Source organism: Marmota monax, unplaced genomic scaffold (genome assembly GCF_021218885.2).
Source record: "Marmota monax isolate L192 unplaced genomic scaffold, Marmota_monax_Labrador192_F-V1.1 WCK01_AAM20220418_F8-fsc00003, whole genome shotgun sequence".
In the NCBI taxonomy this organism is placed as follows: Eukaryota; Metazoa; Chordata; class Mammalia; order Rodentia; family Sciuridae; genus Marmota; species Marmota monax.
This window is the reverse complement of record NW_026694084.1, coordinates 27,234,019-27,260,522: the sequence shown is the minus strand read 5'-3', so window position 1 is coordinate 27,260,522 and position 26,504 is coordinate 27,234,019. Positions and strand designations below refer to the sequence as shown.

The window sequence follows — 26,504 nt, the reverse complement described above, 5'->3', positions numbered from 1 at the left end:
TTGAGGCTTACAGTAGCTCATGAGGTCACACCAGGTCACATACTTAGTTCAGTAGTGGTAAGAAGAGACAAGACTCAATTCTAAATCACTTCAACCTATACATTACGCTGCCTCATCACATTCCTGCTGAGGCCAAGCTCAGACTCTTTGTTTCTGAACTGTCAATACAGTTTCCCCACTTAGGAGGTTACAGTGAGTGCTGGGAAGTCTACATGTGCCATCTCTTTTCAGATCCTGATACACTGCATGTGCACAATGAAGGTTGGGTGCTTTCCCACTTCCTCGGTGGTCTGAGAGGAGGATCAATATCTGATTTTTGTATTCTCTTGCATACTATAAAATGCCTGGCAAGAAGTAGGTGCTCAGTAAAGATTAGGATAAGTTGGGGGAATAAGGAGAGCATGATTGGAAATTGGCAAATTTTTAAAAAGGCAATACTGGCAATTTTTTAAAAAATATAAGTCAATAAGGCCAATGATAATGACCTTAGAATATTATGGGAAATAATAACTGCCTGACGTACAATGTCTCCTTTAGCCCTACTGACAGCTCTGTGAGGTTGCCTTAATAATTTTCCCTGTTTGATAGATATGGCCAACGACCCCCAGATGTTAATTAACACACAGGCTTACAGATATTGAAGTTGGGTAGCGTGTCCAGAGCCCCTCTCCTAACCTCTTTCCCATGCCAAGCCAAGACACTAGGAAGCTAAATGCTAGCCTCAGCTGGGAGTACTGTTCATCTTTGAGCTTCACTCTGCCCTCAAAAGCCCTGCTCTTCCTTGTTCAGTGTGAGGTGGGGGTCTGGAGCCTCCAGGCCCCTCCCAGCTTGACCTCACTGTGTCCCTCAGTAGCCAGGTGGGTTGTAGCTCCGGCTTCTCCCCTCCAGGGAGAGCTCCTGGGTGGCCAAGCAAGGCCTGTGGGCTTGTGCAGCTGCCTTCTGTGTCCCTGTCCAAGCAGCTGGGCACGTGAGCTGCTCCAGCAGGCTGCAGGCAGATTGTGTAAACTTCTGCATCCTCCTGGCAGTTTCGACACTGGCTGGATCCCTTCAGGAAATGAAGGGAGCGCTCCAAGTGAGCTGGACAAGAGCTGCTCCAGGGCAGGAAGCAACAGACTCTTGACCTCCTTGGGTTTCCACTGAGGTCCCTTTCCCGTGCCAATCTGCACATGTCCTCCCGGTACAGTATGTGCTCAGTGAAATTTTACCAAGCAAATGAGTGAGTGAAGGAAGGACTGGATGAAAGACATACGATTCTGTTTGTTATGCATAAGGCCAATAATGAAATACAAGATTTAATTTGAGGGACTTTGACAAGCTCCTTGCAACCAGCAGGTTCCAGCCACCCTCTTCTTCCACAGCTCCCCGCCTCTCCCGTTAACCTCGCCCCCCACCACTACACACGCTTGGTATTTCCCTCCTCAATTTTCTTCTCCTTACCCATAATATTTACCTCTTTTGTCAGTTGTTGTTTTAAGGCTGTGCTAGGAAAGAACTGTTTAATTGATTAAAATGAGATGCAATTCAGATAGGCTTCAGAGCTCGCCCTCCCAGAAAACATGGAGAAATTTTAACAATAGTCTTGCAAACAATTTTTTTCACCTTAAAAAAAATTGAAGCATAATATTTGCACACTAATGGGGTAAAGTATGATAATTTTATACACACACACACACACACACATATATAAAGACACACACACAAAGTATAATGATCAAATTAGGTTAATGGTACTTGCATTTTCTCAAATACTGATCATTTCTATGTGCTGGGAATTTTTATACTCTTCTAGTTATTTTGAAAATATATCATACATTGGTGGCTGGTAATGACCCTACTGTGATATAGAAACCAGAACAAATTCCTTCTCTCTGTGTTTTGATGCCCCTTATCTGGCTTCACTCTGTCCCCACCCTCCCACTTGTCCCAGTCTCTACTGACCACTATTCATTTTACTCCGCTCCTCTATGAAGTGATGGTGTTAGTTTCTGCAGATGAGTGAGTCCTTGTGGCATTTCTGTGTTGCAGGAAATTCTTATTTCTGCTTATTTAGGGTACTGGGACCAGATCTTAGAAACATTTTACCAAAGGTAGATTTTAATGACACTTTAAACTACATATTTTGTTTCCTATATTCAAGACCTTTCCTGTTTGGGGAAAAAGGAGCATGAATAATGCCCACAGTCTGATGAACTTTATAAATTAAACAAACAAACAAATAAACAAAAACCTGCACAGCTGTAACATTAATGTATCCACACAGACTTGTAACTCCATGAGCTATGCTAACTTGAAGCATAATTTAAATTATAGGTCAAGTGCATCCTCAAAGATGAATTTCACTAAGAGTAGTCTGCATTTTAACTATTCTCCTTAACTCATATGAACATATATCAAGAATCTTTTGTAATGAAAATAAATTTGGAACAGAACATGAGAATCAAGTCTCTAAAGAGACAAAGCTGCAAAAATTTGTAGCTAAAAGATGTAGCCTGAGTTTGCTGACATTTTATTGCATAGAAAAAATTGGAACAGAATGTTCTAATAGTAGAATCAATAACTGCATTTTTTCCTTTCATTTCTAGATTTGTATAATTATAATCAGAGTGATTCTAGGGTTGTTTTTGTACTGGAGATTTAACCTAGAAACACTGTACTACTGAGCTATATCTCCAGCCTTTCTTCTTCTTTTTTTATTATTATTATTTTGGGACAAGATCTCACTAAGATGCTTAGGGCCTTGCTAAATTGCTGAGACTGGTCTTGAACTTTCAATCCTCCTTCCTTAGCCTCCCAAGTCACTCGGATTATAGGTGTACATCACTACACCCAACAGAGTGTTTCTGTTTGGGGAAATTCTAATGTTATAGAATTTAGAAAGCATGGATTAAAAACCAAATCCACCACTCTATAATTTGCAGTTATAACCTGCACTATCAGCTGATTCAGTCCCTTGAGACTAGGGTCTATGTTGTTTAACAAAAAGGAAAAAAGATGATTGCACAAATGTTTATTAAATGCATTTTATATGTCAGGCACTCTTCTAGGAATGTCAGAATTAACAAAATGGACAAAAACTTATTCTCTTGGAAACAGAGAACAAATAATAAGTATGATGAACAGGTAATTATGTATGGTAGGAGGCACTACAGCTGAGGAGAATGAAAGAACCCATATTACAGGTAAGGGGAGTAGAGACTGCTAGGGAGGAGTCTCAGAACAGAAGTTGCCATTTTAAAATAGGGTGATCTAGGGAGCTTTATTGAGGTGACATTGGTGGAATGGCTTCCAAAATGAGAAAAAGGAAACAAGTGGAGCCAGAGGGGAGTAGCATGAGAAGATCATTAAATGAGGACAAGGAGGTTAATAAGAGACTAGATGCTGGAAGTCTTCCAAGTTCATTGTCAGGACTTTGGCTTTTTTTTTTTTTATGAGTGGGAGCCACTGGAAGTTTTGAGCAAGATGGTAAACATTTATGACTTGTATTTTAAAGAAATCACTCTGCTGAATTGAGAATAGACAATCAAAATGAGAACCAAGAGAGAGTTGTTCATGAGGATGGTGTGAGGGCTGTGGATGTTGCTTGGTGGTTCAGCACATGCTTAGCATGCACAAGGCCCTGGGTAAAGAGAGAGAGAGAGAGAAAGAATCATAGATTAGAATGTTAACAGTGAAGGTGTTCAACATTCTAGATAGATTATAATAGAATCAAAAAGGAGGGTTCTCACCTGAAAAACCAGAAACAGAATGTGAGCAAAAGAGAAGAATCAAGAAAGATTTTAAGGTCTTAGAAATTGAAAATGTGGCATGATCTTCTGAAACATAATTTTTTTATTCACAGTATATGAGGAACATCATTTCATGTCATGTCATACACATAAACACAACTTCATTTTTAATAGGTTCTTAGTGGTCTCTTTCATGGTTACAGCATAATTTACTTAGTCAATGTATGATTGTTTTCTTGTTATTTTTTCCAAATTTTTCTTCTGTAAAGTTTTTAAATCACACTAAAACATCTAATCTTGCTAATTGTTTATTTTGAACAGGCCAATAATGTAACTTACATCTACACTTAAAGAACTAGTAGTGAATCTTTCAGACATCTATTTAATTAGCAAAGTGAGATGTTTATACATGTTCTTGCTATTTTATTATGATTTTCAAGTTTTCTATGATCAGAAACATGTGTTCAATAATTTTATTTTTTAATGACATTCATTCTGGTTAGAAGTCTGAAAAGAAATAGTAAAACAGAACAATTTATTTCTATTTTTAAGAGAAACTCTGGTGCTCAGAAAATTAAATATAAGACATTTAGAGAGGGAAAGCCATGATTTAAGATAATATTTAGAGTAGAATTCATGAAAATTCTTAAACGATATTATTTACTACATAAATACTATGGTGAACTATGCTATGTTTATGCTATTTATCACTTATTAAGACAAAATTGTATAAGTCAATTTATAGAAATGGTAGATTGGATGGGGTAAACTCTATTTTGGATTTTTAGATATTTTTCAAATTATTCAAGAAATATATCCATTTATGTCACCAAACATTTCTACTTATTTAGTTTAGAATTATTTTAAGTATTAAATTATTTACTTAAGGAAGGAAGAGCAAGCAATGTGGTCTCTGACAGGTAGAACACTGCAGACTCAAAATCACTATGAAACACAGTAGTCTGACTGATTCCATTATTAGAAGATGAACAGGAAGATCCTTGTCCAAAAATGGAGCAAACAAAAGGCAGAAGACCAGGTCATGCAAACGTGTTATTGTATACAGTTGTCACAGAGTACTAGAGGTGACACAAGGCCTAAGTGTGCCAGAAGCCTTCTGAACATCAAAAAGATCTAAAAATGTGATTGAATCTCATGTGCAAATAAAGAGAATAATTTAATAACTATTGGCAAAAAGTATGATCAATGAAAACGGTTTGGACAAAACTTCAAATTTAATTGCTGAAACTTACTAGAGTGGTTTCATATTTTATATATACATATATACACTTATATATCTTTATATATATTTAAATTTTATGAAGTAGTTTTATATTATAGATTTAATTGCCTTAACTTTTGCAAGAATAATTGTATATTGCTTTATATTTTTATGATATAAATTATGTCTGTATATATATATATATATGTATATAATAGAAAAATATGATCCAATTCTAGACATTTTAGCTTGATTTTAGAAATAAGCAGAATTGTGTTAGAAACCCTTGAAACATAATCAAGTTTAGGAGAAAATTTTCCATTGTGACTTCAGATTGAAAATATATAGAATAGTTGAGGGTATTTTCTAATAGGAACAGTTTTTCTTTCAAAGAATCAAGTATAGGATGAGTGCATGGGTCTCTTTCAGATTGGACCTTGAAATAGTCCCATTCCACACATATCAGGTTAAAAAAAGTAATATTCAGCAGGGAGGGAATAAACATCTTTGAGACAGTTCTTTTAAATGCTTCTTTTAAAATTATTTTTATTGTATTATGAGTTATGTGACAAATAGATGATAAATTAAAAAATTGAAACAGAAGCTTTTGGATGATGTATTTTGGCAAAAAGCAATAACCTTCAACAAAGGATTACAAACATTTTGTGACTTATGTAATCGCAAATTCACAACAGAGGAGGCTTTTAGCTCAGAATCACATTAGCATTCTGAAATGTACAATTTGAGTCCATCTAGTAGATTCAAATATAATCTTATAATTCACTGAAAGATGTCATGGATAATCTACAATAGATAATTATTACCTAGTCATATGATATTACAATAGACAGAATTTCATACTGAAAAGAGTAGAGGTTGGGAAGCGAGCAGGCCTTGAGTTCAAGTCCACTTGCCAACTTTCTGACCTTGGGTGAATTTTCTCCCTTCTTGCTATAAAGGCCCCTCTTATGTAAAATAGAAGGAAATTTTATATTGTAAGAAGTCGTGATGATATGAGGCCTAATGCAGAGGTCTAGACATAAGTGTTCAATAAGTAGTAGCAATTTGGTTGATGGTTTTACTACTGAAAAAGTTAAATCTTCATCTGAAAATTTAAGAAATCCTTCTCCCAGTAGAAAAAAAAATAACTAAAAGAAAATTTTCGTTATCCTGATGAGAAACTAAATGTTTTAAGAACATAAATGATTTAAGTGGCACATGCCTGTAATTTCAGTGGCTCTGGAGGCTGAGACAGGATTGCAAATTCAAAGCCAGCCCCAGAAAAAGTGAGGCACTAAGCAACTCATTGAGACCCTGTCTCTAAATAAAATACAAAATAGGGCTGGGGATGTGGCTCAGTGGTGGAGTGTTTCTGAGTTCAATCCCTGGTACCCACCCACCCCCTCAAAAAAAAAAAAAAAGAATAGAAATAAAATATATCATGGATACAATAAGAAGACTGCATATTCTTCCAAATAAACTAGGCAATTTATTTTAAAAAAAGAAGTGTCAAACAAAGTAGAAGTGAGTTCATTTTGTCCATCTACAACTAAAAATAAAATTTAAAAAACCACAAAATATGTCAATTTTCTACAGAGAATCCAATAGGAAGAAAAGCTTTATTCATTTTTACTGTAATGAAATATAATAATATTAAGGCTGGGGATATAGTTCAGTGATAGTGTGCTTGCCTAGCATGTGTGAGGCACTAGGTTCAATTTCCAGAATGGGAGAAAAAAAGTTAATGTTGTTTTTAGTTATTTACTGTGAGAAGGAATTAGGAAAGAAGTTGTAAGTGAATAAATTCAAGTTTTGCCAACAAATAAACCAAATGTAATTGGCTTTAGTGTAAAAGTAAGACGAAAGAGAAAATTCCCTATTAAAAATTTTGGTGTTTAGATGGTGAGTAGGATGTGAGCGGGCAAAGTTACCACCTAGTGCCCGATATCAGATGTAGAGCAAAAGTGCTAAATTCAAGTTCAGAGATCTATCTGCCTACGCTGTGCTCAACGGCTTTCCAAATTAAACAAATGATAGGAGTAAGAAAGCAGGGAAACTTCACACTTACTGCATATCCATCCCTTGCCCTTGACTTCACTGAGTTTGTTAGTTAATAGTAAAATAAATGATGATACTAGAGATGTAAATATAGGTCAAAAAATTACTAAACAGGAAACACTTAAACTTCAAAATTTGAAATTACTTAACAGAAATCAGAGGGTTTGGGGGAATCACTCAAGACAGGAAGTTCTCACAGATTACTCCAGCCTTTATAAATACGGCTGTTAACCTAAAACTCTCCTTCTCCTTCCTGGAAACCCATTGCCTGTAACTCCATGAAAACTAGTGGGGTACATGGAGCTTGTTTCACAATATCTACTTGCTTTGTGCTATGTCAATAAAACATCTGGACCAGGGCTGAACTTTTATTTTTCTACCCAGCTGGTTGTGCTTTGACTCAGATTCATATTTGATTTGCTCAGAGGAAGTCATTTAACCATTTAAGTATAGTGACTGATACTTGCTTCAGTATCACAATGAACCCAGAAGTTTCTAGAGAGCCACTTATCTTGTCACTTCAGGAAAATTATCATGGTGTCATATGGTTAGTCACCGATCTCATATAACTGTGAATCCAGGAAGACTTACTGTGTGTATGGCTAATTTCACGTGTATTGTTTTCTTTTTCCTTATTTTTATCTTTTCATCACTTACAAGCATAAATATAGGTTTCATCTTTAGTTTTTAAATTTTTAATTGGAAGATTTGAGCCTGACTTACATGAGTACACTCTTAATATATATATAGCTGGGAAGATATATTTCAGAATAATTTCTTAGAACCTGTCATGATGTTCAGAACAATAAATTATTATTTATGAATTGAAAAACCTCTAGTGTCTTTTCAGTCACACTTAATATAAATCCCAATTCTTGATCACTATCCTCTAAAAGTCCAAATGACCTCGCCTCTGTCTTTGTGACTTCATCTCATAGCCTCTCCCTTTCTCTCAATATTCCAAATCAATGGTCTTTATTCAGGTTGTTCAATATGTACAAACCATTTTTGGTCTGAGTCCTTGGATGTCCTCTGCCAAGAATGTTCTTCATGGAGCTTCAATTCATATAGCTTGACTCTCACAGAGGCCTTCCCTAATTACCCAATGATGGCCTGCCCACTCTTTCTCACATCATCCTATTTCAAACATCTATACAGTAGGTATTTTTCTTCTGTATTGAGTTGGTTTATTTTATTTTTGGTTTGCTCTTTCATGCTAGAATTTTAATCTCATGATAGCTGTACTATCTAAAATATTCCTGTACATAGCAGGTTCTGAATTAATGATTGTTAAAATAATATGTATGCATATGTACTGATAGACATCTGGTACACATTGATGTTCCTTTGGCAAATGTTATTTCTTTTACCATTGTACATTGTAAAAATTTTCTAAATATATCAAAACTAGATATATTTAAATACCTTCAGTATTAAAAATTATCAATACTTCCTGTGCTAACAAATTATTAGTATTTTTCAAATATCCATTTCATCTTTTTCCATCTCATCCACAATGATTCATTATTTGAAAACACCTTTAGGGAATGTCTTTTTTAAGCAAAACCTTCTCTCCAGTCCCAGTTGAAAACAAATTGAGTAAAGTCTCTGTTCTTAAATAAGTCACATCTAATAAGAGGGATTAAGATACATACATACAGAATGACAATGTAAGGTAGAAGTACAATGTGCCACAGGGGCTTAAGGAAAATTATAGTAGCTGAAAGGAGTTGTGAATTTGGGGTTTTTGTTGTTCTTATTCTGTTAACTCTTAAAAAAAAATAGATCAAATTTTATTAGTTGATGGTGTAAAGAAATGACATTCTCAGGGAAAGAAGAAACATCCACAAAAATAGTAAATAAAAACAGGAAAGGAAACATTTTTAGGAAGCAGCAAGATGGGCCTCATATAGTTCAAATGCTAAGAATATTGGGAAAGAATACTGGCAATGTGCATTGGATAAGAGTTTGAGGATTATTTAGAAGAAAACGGGTTATCCACTGAAGGCTTTTGAGGGGGGAATTAGCCCTCTGAAAGGAGTGGCAGCATGCAAGATGAATGAGATTAGGATTGAAGGCAAAACAAGTTAGCAGAGGAGAATGTCTCCACAGGCAATATGGCTGTTCCAAAATGTGGCTCAACTATTCTTGATCTTCCCAGATAGGGAGAGTCTGTCCCCTCCACTTTAATCTGGACATGGTAGCAATTTCAACCAATGGAATTGAAAGGATCCTGGGAAACTTCCAGGACTGGTCATAAAGACTTCACAGCTTCAGCCAGACACTCTGTGTATACTTGTCCTGCAGGAAGCTGAAAATCAAGTAGGAAATCTGGCTTGCCTAAGATCATGCTGGAGAGGCTTTGAAAGGATGATCCCATGGTCAGCACAAGCTGAGCTTCCAGGATACTGTTAACCACATAAGGGGACCATTTTGAAAGTCCAGTCAATTGTATCTTTAGATGGCTGGACCCCATTGACATCTCAATGGTGCTGCATGTAAGATTCCAAGCAAGAACTGCCCGGCTGAGCCCTTTTCAAATACCTGCCTTAAAAAAAAATCATAAGTAAAATGAAGCATTTATTGTTTTGCACAACTCAATTCTGGGATAGTTTTTAAAATACTGACTGTAACAACCAACCAGGGAGAGAAAAACGAGTCTTGTATTAAGACGTCATCAATTAGAGTGGTAAGGAGAAAAGGGATGTAATTGAAGTGACTAGAAATTATAGCTGATCAGATATGGAAAACATGACAAAGGAAGAGATCAAAAATATTGTCATTTTATGTATAAGTATGCCAATTCCATTAATGAAATATTTCATTCATAGGATGGCCCTGTTTAATTGTTCACACACTTCAGTGAATCATTTATTTAACAAATGGCTATTATAGTGTGCAATATGTTAGTGTGAGGCAAGCCAGCAAGACACAGAAAAAACAGACACACGTGTCTTATCTACTAAGTGCTTCCAGTTCAGAAGTAGAAAAATGGACTGTAAGCTGGTGGCTTAAGTGCTAGGAGAGGGTCAGTTGACCTGCAATGAAGACAGAGATGAGCACATGCCGGGAGGTTCAAAATCAGCAATATCACTTCTGAGATTTTTCTCCTGTGATTTTGACCCATTCCTTTTGTATCTACATCTCTCTAACTCACTAATTCATCATTCTCACCCATTTGAGCATGCTTTCCAATTTCCTAGTAAATAAATACTTCAGACTCATTTCCTAGCCCAGTACTGAGGCCCTTCTTCCGAATGTGGTTTCTGTAGTCTCCACTGACCTTTGCAGCCTGTAAAACTAAGTTGTTTATTGTCTAATACATTGTGCTCGTTATAGTCTCCAAAGCTTTGCTCTGGAAGCCCCTGCCTGGAATATTCTCTCCTCTTCTTTTCTCAAAGCCCAAATAGTCAAAGTCCAGTGGAAGTCATCTCTTCCTTCTGAAGTGTTTTCCCTTTCTGAATTCCCACAACACTGTGACTACATTATTCATTGAGCTCTTATATGGTGCTAATATGTAAGGTTTATCTTCCCACCAAATGCTTTCACAGGATAAGGATCAAAACTTACATTTTAAATTCCTCTTCCCTTGGAATTATACTCTGCATCCAATTAGTATTTCATGGTGTTGATGATATTGTTGCTATTAATTTTGCTTCCCGGTATTTCAAATACTGCCTAATTGTCTCAAATAGTTGAAGGTGATCTATCATTTAATATCTTGATAAATGATTTCCCTCTTATTTAAAATTTTAAAGGTCCTTTGGGACTGGATATTTTTTTTTCCAAATCTTTCATTTGTTGCTCTTTATCAGAAATTGGAAAATAGCATTATAATTCCCTATATTACATATGCCATCTGATCCTATGACTCCTGGATATTAGAAAATAGAAATTATGTTCTCTGTACCTATTTTTCAAAAATTTAACTTTTTATGGAAACCCCACAACTTGAAATAAAATTTCAAAAAACAAACATTAATTTAGCTATAATTTTCATCTGAATCAAAACATGGAAAAGAACCTAAGTGGAATCAATGACTTAGAATAATTTAACTGGGTATGTACTGCTTAATTATGTTGCAATGTATTAAAACTAGAACTAACAGTGCAATTACCTAGTCATCAATATGTTAAGGAAAATAAGGTAGATAGGTAGAGAAACATGCGTTTTCTCAAAGGTCAAGGAAATCCTGACCAATCTGTAGCAAAGGCTAAAGGTCTGGCTGTGGAAATGTTATTTAAAGCTCTCCTGGGATTCAAAAGTAATTGACCCTGATAAAGTTCATGTTGATCAAAATGTTGGTTTATTTTGTGTGTCATCTTAAAAATAATAATAAAAAAATAGACATGTTCCTTCCCACATTCCTATTTGCCACACAGAGACAAAGAGACACAGAACAACCCAGAATGTAACGTTATTTCACTTGATATTTTTTTCATCAGTCCCAAGTTGGCTATGAAAATCTGGTGAAATAAAATGGCAGGGTGTGGTCCCTTTGCCGTTACACATTTTTCAAATTATTTTCTACAGAAGTAAACCAGCAGAAGGGAAAGGACATTACTCAAGAGCAAGAGAAAGGAAAGCCAGGTGCTTCTCTACTTTTTCTATCAATCCTATTGTGGCCTGACAGAGAGTTCTCCAAGGGTTGCTAGGGAACTTCTTTCCTGCCTTAAGTGTTTGCCATCTCACCATGCCCCTGCTTCTGCTTCAGACACGGAGTGAAAGTTCACATGGAGTGGTTAATATGATCCAGACATCATTGTGATGATGTCTAACCAGAGCTCAGGCCGTTTTCCCATCCATTCTTGCTGTATATTTCACAACTGCAAGCCCGTGGGAGAGGTGGAGTACAAGTGCCTTTAATTTTGTTTCCACCAAATATATTTGAATCTGTTTCTTTACTATCTATCTGGCAGTCTGAAAATTTTATCTCCTTTTCCCCCTCAGGAGTAATAAGAACATTTGATGTCATATACAGTGAACAAAGCCTCTTTTTTTGAAAAAAAAAACAACATATAAATTAATGCATTTTCAATGTTTCAAAATAGCTTTAAGTTTTCCAAAGGAGATAAGTTTTGGTTTTTTGTTCAATATGCTGCTTGAATTCCATCCAATTGGATGGGGATGCTCTCAACCAGTGTTTGTCAATGATTTTGATGATCACCAACAGAGCAGGGAAATAGAAGTGTTTGGAAACAATTTAGTTGTTGATAACTTTAGGAGCCAGATTGGAATGAATCTTCATCCTTCTCTCAGCATAGGAGTAGGAGAAATGGATGAATAAAACACGGGCCAAGAAAACGAAGAAATGGAAGAGTAAGAGGATGAAGAGAAAAGAAAAGATGAGATGGAAGAAGGACCGAAGAGTAACTATATAGCTTATAACAAAACTTCCTTCCTTGGCATTGAACTACATATGTACAGTGTTAAGTTGGAAGCCACAGAGATCTGAAGGATTCATATCACTAGGGCAAAACTAGGTGCATTGAAGGTGGAATATAGATTTGCAAATATAAGCCTTTCAATTTGATTATTTGATATTAGCAAATATTGCCCCATGGATTACAGTTATGACTATTCTCATTAAATTGCTATTAATTGGGGGGAAACACCTTAGCCTCTTATGTATCACAGATAATTTAATCTCTTCTAGATTATTGAATCATTCGTCCACCAGAGCAGAGAACTCAGAACTGGGGATTTAATAGTTGCTCTGCAAAGGAATGAAGATGTAATGGTTAGTTAGAGTTCTGGAAGAGAGAGAATGACCACATGGCCTCTGGAAGAGACACAGGAAAGTAAGTAGAAGGAACTAGGAATGGTGTACAGGAGTACAGCTGGTTCTTAGATGAACCTGAAGTTGAATAGACAACAGATTTCATCTCCTTTATCTCATGCACACTGTGCTTGCCACACAGAGGCCTCTGGGGCCCAGAATTAAGGGGTGTGGAAGTAGGAACATTGAGTTCATCAGGAACTAGGAGATCTTGGTCAGAAGACAGGATTCTGTCAATTACACTCATTTGTATCCCCTTCTGGGTCTGAATTCCACCCATGGCTTGTGCTTGTGCAGACCACCCTGGATTCAGACAACTGCTCCATCCCACCCTTCTGCTACAGAGGCACAGAGAGCTACTCTGCAACGGACTCCCCCTTCTAAGAGCCAGAAACAAGTCTGAGCACATTTCCCTCTGAGGGGTGATTACTATGGATTCCATCCTGCAGTCACTTGTTTAGGGAAATGAAATTAATTCTAATTGAAAATTCAGAGTGTCCTGGGGAATGCCCGCCCAAGATCTGGGGCCTCCTTTATGTCTCATATGGACTTTTTAAAACTAGAAGAAGTCTATTTACTGAAGTGTTATCTCTACATTTTGCTCTTCCACCACTCCGAAGGCAGAATAACTGACCCCCCTGCCCCATTACCACCACTGGGGATGCAGAGTAGAAACAAAAGATTTATTTTGGCCAAAGCACTAGGCTGGAATGAGACTTTTTGTCAGAAAGCTGACCTAGGCCTGTTCAGCTAGAGAAAAGGCCTGCAGATCGTGTTGTATAGATGAGATCCTGTTGCACAGATGGGAAGATTGCTAATGAAAGGGTAACACTGCATGATTCCTAGAACTGGGAAGTGGCAATGTCAGGATAAGAACCCAATTTTCTGACACCAGGTCCACTGATTCTCCATGGTAATGATAAGATACATAGATATTCCCGTGCAGCAGGGATGATGCAACTTGTCTGCGATGAAGGGACGAATGTGTTCCCTCTGGTTTGAGATTTTGTGTGTGTGTGTGTGTGTGTGTGTGTCTGTATGACACTTAAGCACTGAGCCACATCCTCAGCCCTTTTTAAATTTTTATTTATTTTGAGACATAGTCTCACTAGGTTGCTTACAGCCTCACTAAGGCTGGTTTTGAACCTGCCATACTCATGCCTCAGCCTCCCAAGCCATTGGGATTACAGTCTGGTTTGATTTTCTATGTGATGTCATCTGTGAGTTTTGCTGTCTCTTAGTTGTCTCCTAACAAAATGATGGAGGTAGAGTCAAGAAGAAGTGGCTGCCCCAGAGGCCTTGTTACACCCACATTTTCTTTAGCTCTTATTTATTTTCTTGCAACACAAGCCCAGGCACATGACATCACTGCATGCAATAACAGGGGAAAGGATGGAACCAAAGTTGTAAAGCTAGGAACCAAGATGCAACTGAAATTTCTTGTACACCAGACAAGGTTTTTCATCTACTTCCTTCTCACTATAGTTTGTTCTGTTTTACTTTTTCCCCCATGATTAAGTGTATAAGAGCTAATGAGGGAAAGAGTAAAAAGCCTCTAAGCTTTTCCATACAATTCCAGTCTTCTCTATCATAGCAAATCACTTTTTAATGGTTGATCATTCTAATAAAATTCACCTTTTAATTCTGATTTCATGTTAGGATAAGGGATTAAAGCTAAGGAAAAACAGCTTTTCCCATGAAGAGGTCATAGCATAGAAATGTTGGAAGTATATAAATAGATAAAGCCAAATGAATAAATAAAGCAATATGGCAAGGGCCCTAGTGGAAGTCACATGAAGCACAGAGTACCTGGCTTAGAACAGGGAACCGAAGGCAAAGGCTGTGATGTCCTGAAAGAGAAGCTAGGTAAGCAACCAGCAGTTAGTTTTTCAGGAAAGCTGAAAAAGCCAGTGGATAAAGGCATTGCAATGTGAAGTTTTCAAAGTATGCCTTCCCTGTGATAAGAGTATGGGATTTGAGTCATAAAGCAGCAAGAGCTATGCAGAAACTAGGATTTTTCAGGGACTAATTAGCATGCTCACCTTCCCAACAGACTGTACACTGTGAGTGAAATTCAGGTCACAGAGACATAGGAGTATTTGAGACAATAATAATTAAATGCAATAACACACACACACACACACAAATATGAATCCTTCACTTGTTCTAAGATTGACGTGCAATTTTCACTTCATTTTATAGATAAGAATACTGAGGTACAGGAAGATAAAGTGACTCATCTAAAGTAAACCATGGAGTTTTTTTTATCATTTATTTTTAAGTTGTAGTTGGACACAATATCTTTATTTTACTTATTTATTTTTATGTGGTGCTGAGGATCGAACCCAGGGCCTGGCACTGCTAGGTGAGCACTCTACGGCTGAGCCACAACCCCAGCCCTGTAAATCATGAAGTTTTGATTCAGTCTTGGAATGATGGCACCAATGTCCACATCAAATAAAAATCTACATCCAACTACTATGAAAAAATATATGAGTCACATGTAGTGCTCACCATTCACAATTTTCAAACTGATAATTTTATTTCTAGACTTTTTATACATTACAGAGAAAAGCTTCAAGTGTGACATGGCATTCTTCATTTACCCTATGAAAATCACCCTACTCAGTTTGAAGTAGGATGAAACCACACTATTGCCTTACCACTTCAAGCCACCCCCTGTACAATGGCACAGATCTGCAAATGGGTGACTTGATTCTCAGGCAGGGATGAAAAAGAAAAGCTCATTTAGCTAGTGTGAAAAGAACAACTGCTAAAGAAGGAGAAATGAATGAGATTTCTCAAGTTGCTGTTCGCTTGGCCAACCTCCATCTCAGGATGAAGGGGGCACTTTTCTGAAGACCAGGGGTCGCTCAAACCCAATTGCTTACAACCTACAGGTAAGCCCCCCATCCCCCGGCCTTTTTAAAAAAACATGAAATCAATCACTGAATGAAATCCTTGTAAGCTAGGAGCATAAACAGTCCAACCTCATGGCTGTTTGTGATTATAGCTGGCAAAATGAAAGATTGTTCAGGTGATATTAATAGTTAAAACGACAGAGGTGGGGGGAAGAGAGCAAGTTAAGCTCATTTAGTACTTCCAGAATGAGGAAACCACTTGTGGGGAAGTCCTTGGATCTCAATGGGGATGCCCAAGCCTCTGTTCTATTTGACCTTCAAAGAGTTACCTTCATCTAGAACAGGTGTTGATGAGTGGAAGTGAAAACCCGACTCTGCCTGGTATTTCTCTGCAAAAGAGGAAATGAAATGTCCCTTGGCTTAGTTTACTCTCTGATTCAGTGAGATTTCCTCCATTGAGCATAAAGTACTGCTGAGAATATCTCCTGGAGAAGAGAGCATCTCCTTTCTAAGAGCAAAACCTACTGAATATTAGAAGAAAGCCATTTGTAGCAGCCCTCCCAGGTAGAAATTTCCGAGGTGTGCTTCTGGAGCAGGGCTCGGCAAACTATAGAGCAAGGGCCCCATGCAGCCCTGGCTATGATGGAGATGATCCATTAACATCAAAAATGGATTTTATGTTTTGTAACTTATTAGAAAATAATCAAAAGAAGAATGATATTTTATTCCAAATTTCAGCATGAATAAATAGAGTTTTGGGGGGACTTTGCCATGCTCATTCGCTTATATATTATCTACAGTTCTTTTGTAATACAATGGCAGTGGACAGTTGTTAGAGAGGGTATGGAGGCTGCAACTCTATAAATTTTTCTTCAATTTTTTTTGTAGTTGTAAATTAACAGAATGCCTTTATTTTATTTATTTTTATAAGTGCTAAGATTCGAACCCAGTGCCTTGCACATGGTATGCAAGTGCTCTGCCACTGAGCTATAACCCTGACCCTAAATTATTTATTATTTAGCCCTTTATAGAAAAAGTTTGTTAATTTCTGATTTAGAGCACTAAGAAACAAATCGAGTGAGAATAACTTCATTTCCTAAAACTTCAGCCCATCGGAAGTTGAACACTTCTCAAAGTTCTTTGCAGAAATCCAGTTTAATCTGCATGGGCCTTTGGGAAATCAAAGAGAACCACAGATTTCTGGTGAGTATGATTGAAACAAACTGAAAACTGGCTGGAATAAATTTACCAGGTTTGGCACACTGCATTAAGTCAAATTAAATTCACCATTGTGCTGCCAAATCACTCCTAATTACTGTACTGAACGATATGAAATCACAGTTTTTGTAGATCAAAAATAATTAAATGTTGGCAATTTCATATGGCTCATTATTCCATAAGATGGAATCTATACGTTTGTTTTCATATCCATCTTCTAGCCCGGGGTAATGAAGCATGCCTGTAATCTTAGAGACTTGGAGGGCTGAGGAAAGAGGGGCACAAGTTCAAGGCAAGCCTCAACAATTTAGGAAGACCCTGTCTCAAAATAAAACTTTAGAAAGTTCTGGGTATGTAACTTTGTGGTGGATAGCTTCTGGGTTCATTCCCCCCCGCCCCCCCCCACCCAAAAAAAATCATAGTTTCATCAGCTTTCTTCTATCAGGCACTGTACCTGATTTTGCTTAATTTTCCAGTGTTCAACATAACAAATATATAGTTGACAAACTAGTAATCAAACAGTATTATTAAATTAAATTACAATAATTAAATTATAATTAAAACTATTATAAATTATAATTAAAACTATCATTATAAATTATAATTAAAACTATTATAATTAAATTATTATTATTATCAAAGTTCCTTATAAATGTTCTATATTAGAATAATATTACAAAACATTTGTAGCATTAGAATAATGTTACAAAAAAGAATAGTGACACTTCAAGAAATATAATGCTATGGGATCCTTAGAGTTCTGTATGTCTTGTATGGTGGCACAGGGGACATAATAGGTTACTCATGAGGGAACAGAATTTCAATTTCTGCTTTTGCATTGTATAGCCACTAGTACATCTAGGCTTAGAACACTACAATTATTGTGGATTTACACTATTTCAAGCAGAATATTTTCCTCTTTTCAGTGAAAGAAAAACAAAACATTACATCAAGAATCCAAGATGTGTGTGCATGTATGAAATATATATATAATACATAGCACACATATGATACATAATACACATATACATATATGAGAATCCATACTCATAGTGTATACACACAATAGCTGTGTATAGAAGTTACATGTAGTAAATTCTTTGGGTTAAGCCACATTTACAATTTCCATAAAATAATTACTATTATAAACTTTGATTAAAGCAGTCTTCAGGTACAAAGGAAAAACATTTTCTCATTTTTTGACTTTTTTTTTCTAATTTATATGTTCACTGATCTTAACCCTATGAAAGCAAAAGACATGCCTAACTAGCTGACTAGTCATTAATCCTGCAGCATCACTCCTGGGTTACAAACATATGCATACTGAATGTGGACTCAAAGAGAGAACGAGAATCTGCAGGAGATCAGATGACAGGAGCAACCCTGAATTCTAACTACAGATCCAGATCTTTTTGAGCAGTTCAGAATATAATACCTCATGTTCAGCCCAAATCAGAAGAAACATTTTAATAAAAATGAAGTGTGAGATTAGGAAGAAAATAGGTTCAACCTTACAGGAAGCCTCAAAAACATTAAAAAAAAAAATATCTTCAAGACCAGGAGCTGTGATGGCTTTCCACTTTACATGAAATAGAAACTTCATACTCACTCCCTTGGGTAACTTTATTTAGTATTTTTAAGGTAACTGTATTTGTTTCCTATGGCTGTTTTTACAAATTACTGCAAATTAGTTACTTAAAACAGCAGAATTTTATTCTCTGCCTGTTCTGGAATCCAGATGTTTGAAATCAGGGCTTTATCAGGGCCACAATCCCCTCAGGGGCTCCCAGGAGGATCCATTCCCTCCCATTCTGCTTTTGGTGGCTGTCAACATTGCTTGGCTTGTAGCTGCATCCCTCTCTGCTTGGTTTTCCTATTATCTACCCCTCTGTGTATCGTTTTCCAACCTCTCTACTTCTTTCTTTTATTAATTAATTAATTTTTTAAATTAGGTATATATGACAGCAGAATGCATTTTGGTTCATTGTACACAATTACAGCACAACTTTATATTCTATGGTTGTACACGATGTAGCATTGCACCATAAGTGCAGTCATAAATGTACCTAGGGTAATGATGTCCATCTCATTCCACCATCTTTTCTGCCCATAGGCACCCTCCCTTCCCTCCCTCTCCTTTGCCCAATCAAAGTTTCTCTATTTTTCCCATGCCTCCCTCTCCCTATTATGGATCAGCATCCACTTATCAGAGAGAACATTCCGCCTTTGGGTTTCTGGGATTGTCTAACTTCACTTAGCATAATATTTTCCAACTCCATCCATTTATCTGCAAATGCCATAATTTTATTCTCTTCTAATGCTGAGTAATATTCCATTTTGTATATATGCCACAGTTTCTTTATCCATTCATTTATTGAAGGGCATCTAGGTTGGTTCCACAGTTTAGCTATTGTGAATTGAGCTGCTATGAACATTGATATGGCTGTGTTATTATAGTATGCTAATTTTAAGTCCTTTGGGTATAGACCAAGGCGTGAAATAGCTGGGTCAAATGGTGGTTCTGTTTCAAGTTTTCTAAGTAATCTCCATATTGCTTTCCACATTGGTGACACCAATTTGCAGTCCTACCAGCAATGTATGAGTGTGCCTTTCCCCCCACATCCTTGCCAACATTTATTGTTGTCTGTATTCTTGATGAGTGCCATTTTGACGGGTGTGAGATGAAACCTTAGAGTAGTTTTGATTTGCATTTCTCTAATTCTAGAGATGTTGAAAATTTTTTCATATATTTGTTGATGGTATGTATATCTTTTTCTGAGAAGTGTCTATAGAGCACTAATCTCCAGGATATATAAAGAACTCAAAAAACTTAACACCAAAAAAATGAACAACCCAATCAATAAATGGGTTAAGGAGCTAAACTGACACTTCTCTAATTCTTTCTTATAAAGACTTGAAATGACACTTAGTGTTTACCCAGACACTACTGGATAAGCTCCTCTTTCATGATCCTTAATTCAATTCCATCTTTTTTCCCACACAATATTAACATTCACTCTTTTGCTGTATAAGGTGAATCACAGATTCTACCTGATAGGAAGTTAATATATCTTGTAGGACCATAATTTCCACTTGTTCACAGTAATAACATCATATTAAAATGTACCTTAAAGAATTGCTTGTAAAATTTCTGAAAAATAAAAAAGGAAATAAGACCAAAATACCCTTGACCTTAGTGCTAATTAGATTATTTTACTGTAATGATGGTCTTCTCCAAAAGAGTCATTTTCTTGGGAGGAGAGGAGGTTAATTCTGTATTAGTAAATAGATATGCCACGTAACATGTAGAAAAGAGCAACCTCTAACAGGACACATCACCAAAGCTGTGATCAAAAAATGAAGAAAGAAAGCTGAATGAATTACCAAAGAAATTACCATTTCTGTTATTAATTTTTCAATGTTCTTTTTTAACCCACAAGAAAGATCCAGTAAAGACCTTTTATTTGATTAAAAACAGACTCTAATAAAAGTGGGTTAGGATCACAATGATAACCTATATTCAAGAACATGAATAAAAGGTGCCCTTGAAGGAAGGCTCACATGTGTTCACATTTGATACTGGGAAATAACTTTGTTGGGGAGTGATTGCTACCAGCTGTGAGCATGTACACCACACAATAATACCTCATCCGTGCAGCCACTTGGAAAATTTCTTCCTTGCTTTCTCTCTCTGTCCTTCTCCCATGAGTTTCATAAAATATTGCCAAATTTTTCTCCTCTCACTGAATATTGACTTTTCCAAATCCTTGTAAATAAATAGAAAGAAACTTCCACCTTGAAAGGACAGAAACAAGAAACACTGTTTACTTGTTTCACCAGAAGTATAAGATTGGCAAGATCTTTCCTTATAGACCAGTGTAAAACAAATTATACTGTTTTTCCAATTGCACTGATGAGCTTTTTATCTTCATGACCTGAAACCACCACTAAAGCACAAAATAAACTGTTTGGAATAAGAGGTGCATGGACCTCAATAAAGCATCATTAACCTATAAAGTCTTACCATGGAAGTAATCTGAAATGTCACTCTGCTCATCCTCCTGAATCTCAGGCATGGTGACTTCTAGATCATCCCTGGCACGGTAATTCCCTTCCAGAATGTCCGCTGCATCCTTAAGTAGAGAAAGTTTACAAAGTTCTTGGTTCATAGATACACAATATTTTTTTTCTTTTAAATATTAAATATTTCAGTAGAATGATTGTTTAAATAAAATAGTCACCATTTAATTTTTTTTAAAAAAGACATTAAATGGAAATCATTGCCTTAATGCATTTGTAGGCAAATTTAAAAATGTCTGCATGATCGGTGTGGACATCACTGCCTTTTTAAAAAAAATTCCTGATGCAGCTAAATGAAAAATAATAAAATAAATAGGATTTGGGCAAATCATGTATTATGTTTAAAATAAAACCAGAACAATAACTACAGAATGCTTTGCTGCTGAAAATAAAGTAAGCAACAAATAGTGAATGCATTGAGACAGAAGGTGAGTAAACTCCCTGCTTGCCCCTCACTTCTCTGTACCACTCAGGTTAAACTGATGCCCATGGCATTTATAATCCCTACATCTGTCTTCACACTCAACACCTTGCATTTTAATCGGATGCCCCTCCCCCAACCCTTTCTTCATCTCAATATAAACATTGTGAGTATGGGCTATATCACCTCATATTATTAAAATCTTAAAACATCACAAAGTAAGATTTGTCTTAAGTAATAAACACTTGTGGAATGAAAGAATGAGAAAATGACGTCACAGAAAGATGGTAAACTAGACTCACACTCAAGCACTCTTGTTTTAGACACCATCTGAGACTCATAAATCCATTCCTTGTTCCCAATGTCCACCTAGTCTCATGTCCCATGAGTAATCTAATTGTGAGAGGTATTGCTTATTGATTGAGCAAGTATTCTGGGATGGCTTTTTACACCTATAATCTCTGTAGCAACTTTACCTCTAGAGCAGGTAAGGGTCACTCTCCTCATTTTAGGAATGAGAAATAGACACTTCTGCTCCTAAGGAGTTTTTTTTTTTTTTTTTTCAATCTTAAGCACAGTTGTATATTCCTTCAAGTTGCTGTTCTTTCCATCATACCACCTGCCCTGTTTTTCTAAAAAGCTTCTAGGGCTTCGCCAGTGAAAACTTTGATGAAATCTGTTGTAACCATGTTTGTCATGAAGATCAGCAAAGTTCCAAAGTTCAGTCTCTTGCAGAGGCTTAGAGCTTGATAAGGTGGCTGTCAGTCTTCTGTTGTAACAGAACACCTGAGGTTGGATAATTTATAAAGAATTGAGGCTTATTTCACTTGTGACTTGGGAGGATGGGAAGTAGCAGGCTTCTGGTGAGGGTCTTGCACCGTGTCAACTCATGGTGGAAAGCAGAAGACACAGTGGCAAATAGCAGAGGAGCATATGCAAGAGAGGTACTGTGTTTGCTAACAACCCACTCTCAATAAGAGGGAGAGCTTCTGCAAGCCCAAGTTAAACATCAGGGTAGAGACCTCATGACCTAATTGCCTCTTACAGATCCCACCACATTTTGACATGGCTGCACTGGGAATCAAATTTCAACATAAGTTTTGGTGGGGACAAATCTCAACAATGATATTCTCCAAGAAAGATTTCGAGTATCCTAGGCATGGGACCTCCAGTGTCCAAAAGTGCATGGGGAGCCAGAGGGCTTCCTGATTCCAAGTCCCAATAATGACAGAATGGAGAACCCATTAGTGATGATCAGCATGGATCAAGAATGGAGAGGTCTTCTAGAATATTCTACTCTGTATCCAAGCATACATGACTTTGCAAAACTCTTGAGGAAAAGATAAAAATAACAGACCAAATTTCTGGGTAGGAGCGCTGGTCTCGGTCACGGACTCGCCATGGCGCGGCAGCTCTCCCTCTCCCGGGAGCAGGGCATCACCCAGCGCGGGAGCGCGGAGATGGTGGCCGAGTTCTTCTCGTTCGGCATCAACAGCATCCTGTATCAGCGTGGCATTTACCCCTCGGAGACCTTGCCCCGGGTGCAGAAGTACGGCCTCACCCTGCTGGTGACCACCGACCCCGAGCTCATCAAGTACCTCAGCAGCGTGGTGGATGGAGCAGCTGAAAGTGACTGGCCACCAAACTGTCAGCGTGTCTCTTTTAAGCAGCATTATGCCCCAGATTGGCTGTACAAGGGCTCAGTTCACAAGCTGGTGGTGGGCATCTCGAACATGGAAAGAGGGGAGGTCCTTGAAAGGTGGCAATTCGATACTGAGTGTGACAAGACTGCAAAAGACGACAGTGCTCCCAGAGAGAAGTCTCAGAAAGCCATCCAGGATGGCGACAGTGACGTTTCTGCCGCTGTTGGAAGTTTCTTGTTCATTTGATCTACTGATTTATACAAAGATTTGGTGGTACCTGAGAAATAGGGAGAGTCGGGACCGCAGTTTATTACCAATTCCGAGGAAGTCCGTCTTCGTTCATTTACTACCACGATCCACAGAGTAAACAGCATGGTGGCCTCCAAAATTCCTGTCAATGACTGAGGGGGTGAGAAGATGCTGTATTGTAATTCTCGGTGTGGTTTTTCTGAAACCAGGGCAGCTGCAGTTGATGTGTTGTTTCATGGAGGACTTTTGCTGGTGAGCCAGCCCCATTCCGGATGAACTATGTGTAATTGTTGTTTATACCTGAGTGGCCTGCCTCAGGGTTGATGTGGAGAGTGCACCCCACGTTGTTCAGAGCAGCCAGCAGATCCTGTCAGCATTGCAACATGAATTCCTTTGAACATGATCTTGTAGGTGGAAAGTGTTTTGCTACAAAGCTAATTAGTTTTCTCAATTGTTTTGGTCAAGTAATTGACTCAGAATATAGATAGATTTTAGAATATAAAATAATATAGCAAAAGAGCTCTGAACATTCAGAATCTTTGTTTAGATCCTGAAAGTAATGGAAAATGCTTTATTGGGGCCTCTGTCATTTATTATATTGTATAGTTTCCACATGGGAAAAATGCTATTTGGTATATATATCTCATGAAGCAGGGGATAATAGTGCTGTTTAATTCTTGTAATACAGAACTCTGAAACACTTTCAATGGTTTATAAAAAAAATTCTGGGTAGATCAACAAGAGGAGGAGGGTTCAGAATAAAATTTAGTTTGATAAATCTTTAAACAATCCATTGCATCATTTCTCACAGTCCTGGGACTCTGGGAAAATTTCATACCTGGTATCAAATGATGAGACCATCTATCATTTTAATAGTAGTGCCCATTAGTCTTCATTTTCTCTTTATGGAAAATAACAGGGGACTACTTTCTTAGTCTCTTCCTGTGGAAAAAGACACATAGTAAGCATTTTCATTTTCTATTGTTAAGATAATCACTTTTCCTAATAACTTCCAAACCTGACTGACATTCACTGTTATGGGGGTGAATATTTTTATTGTATATGGTGCTGTGTCATCTCCTTAGATAATCTGATTCAAGAATGTTTTCCAAATCCAAATATATTGGTAAAGAAAAGCACACTGAAATCTATCATGAAACATTGATCATTAAAAGCAAGATTGCCCGAATTTTTACTCCATTTCTCTTTGGTTAACAGAATTGACCCATATGCTTGGAGACCTTTTGGCAGATGTCAGGGAAAAGGCATCAGACTGATCAATACTGATTCAGCTTTAAATATGGTTGAAATCCCTTTTATTTTTGCTTAATGGAATGGTTCAGGAATGAGATTATTCCATCAAAGGAAAATTATTTTTATAAAATGGAAAATTGGCAACTTACCCATTGAAGTCTGAAAGAAACTCAGATGTCTACCTTCCCACTGGGAATGAATTCTGACAGCCAGGGAGTAAAGGGGATCTGACCGTTCAAAACAGCCACCTGTTGCCGAGCAAGAGCGGAAGAAGCCAGGGGGGACCTGTACCCCACAAAGGAAATCTGAGCAGCCTCTTTTAGAATAGAAGGAAATAGAAATGCTGCCAGCAGGGAGGTTGAGGGAGGGAAATCTGAGCAGGTTTCTTAGCTGTCTTCCACCTGAGGAAGCAGGATTGAATTGGGGAGGCCATAAAACAGGAAGGTTCCCAGCAAGTGCGGATGTGTTAAGGCACATTTGAACTATTAGAATGCCCACTGAACACTGCCTCCTCTGAAACCATTGCTGTATCTGAGGGTATAAAACCAGGCCTCACTGTTCTTCTAGAAAATTTTAATACTTAATAAAGTGATATTCTTAAAAAAAATTGTAGGAGGGGAAAAATAAAACAGAACTTTTAAGCACAGAAAAAGTTCAAGAACAAAGGAATATGTTCTCCAAGATCCAAACTCTTATTGAGATGACAGACTTTATCTGAGACCAAACTAGGTAACAAAACATAATGCTTGCTGGTATTATTTTTTTTTTCTCCTCTCTCTTGTGGCTCTGTCCTCTGAAGTGCCAAGAAAAAATGAAATGTTGTAATGTAAACATTTAGAGGGAAATAAAATTGGATTCAGAAAGTGTGGGTTCGTGATTATCATTTGAATAATGAAGAGTTTCCCATCAACTTAGGAATTTCAAGCACGTCAGATAGCTTTATCCCTATTTTATCAATCAAGAACGAAATTGAAAAATATTAAATACTTTTCCTAAGTATTTAATATTTCTAAGACACTTAGGACATTCGTCAGCAATATGTTAACTATCAACAGCATTGTCTCTCCAAAATACAGCAAAGATTTTGAAGAAAGCTAAAAGAAAACAAAAGAATGAATCTAAGAAGTTACATTACAAAACTCTCAAAACTTTCAAAGCATTTTTATTCATGTTAGGATGAAATGCTATCAAACTCACTTCTGAGCCCAGAACCCACTAGTTATAGCCTTTTGGAACGATGTTTGGTGGATTGGGTGATAAAGGAAAGAACAGCCAGACATAACACAAATGACAGCTAGCCTCACCACGGGTGCACCACCATTGTACTATCTTTTGGTTGCAAGTGACAGGAAAGCTCATTAAATGCATTTAAATAAAGACAATGTATTGGTTGTGACTCCATAACACCTAAGGACACCAGGAGCTCATACATGAGACAAAAGACTCATTTTCTCTTCATTTTATACTTTTAGATAGTAACTTTCATTACCTCTGCAATCACATTTTCTTTTTTTTTTTTTGTTAAAATTTATACATTTATTGAAACAGTCAGATAGTCACAGAATTGCTAGGGAATCACATTAAACCAGAGCATGACAAAGTAATAAAATAGGTCTCTATTTGCTTTTCAACTCCCAGGGCAAATATTATCAATCCCCGAACACATTTTCTATTTCAATAAACACAGAAAGAAAAAGTGCCCTTCTCCTCCTCTACTCTCCCAGAAAAAGAAGTCTCAGTCATTGTTCTTAACTCTAGTTGGCTCTGGCACAGACAGGGAACAAAGTAGATAGGGAGAGAATGCCTGGGTAAGGCATGATAAATATTTAGTTGAAATATATAGATTAAAGTTGCAGAACAGATGGTTTCTTTTAAAAATTTAGGGTGTTGATAAAAGAAGATAGGAATAAATGTGGAAAAGAAGGAAAATGAGAACTCTAAGTAAAGAGAAAAATCAATTTTAAAAAATGCAAAAATAAATACACTAAAGTCC

General features: G+C 37.0%; 1 pseudogene; it reads left to right on the top strand.

Annotated features, from left to right (window-relative positions):
- Window positions 1–22,765: 22,765 nt before the first annotated feature.
- Window positions 22,766–23,413, top strand: LOC124106807 (mitotic spindle assembly checkpoint protein MAD2A-like; annotated as a pseudogene).
- Window positions 23,414–26,504: the final 3,091 nt, after the last annotated feature.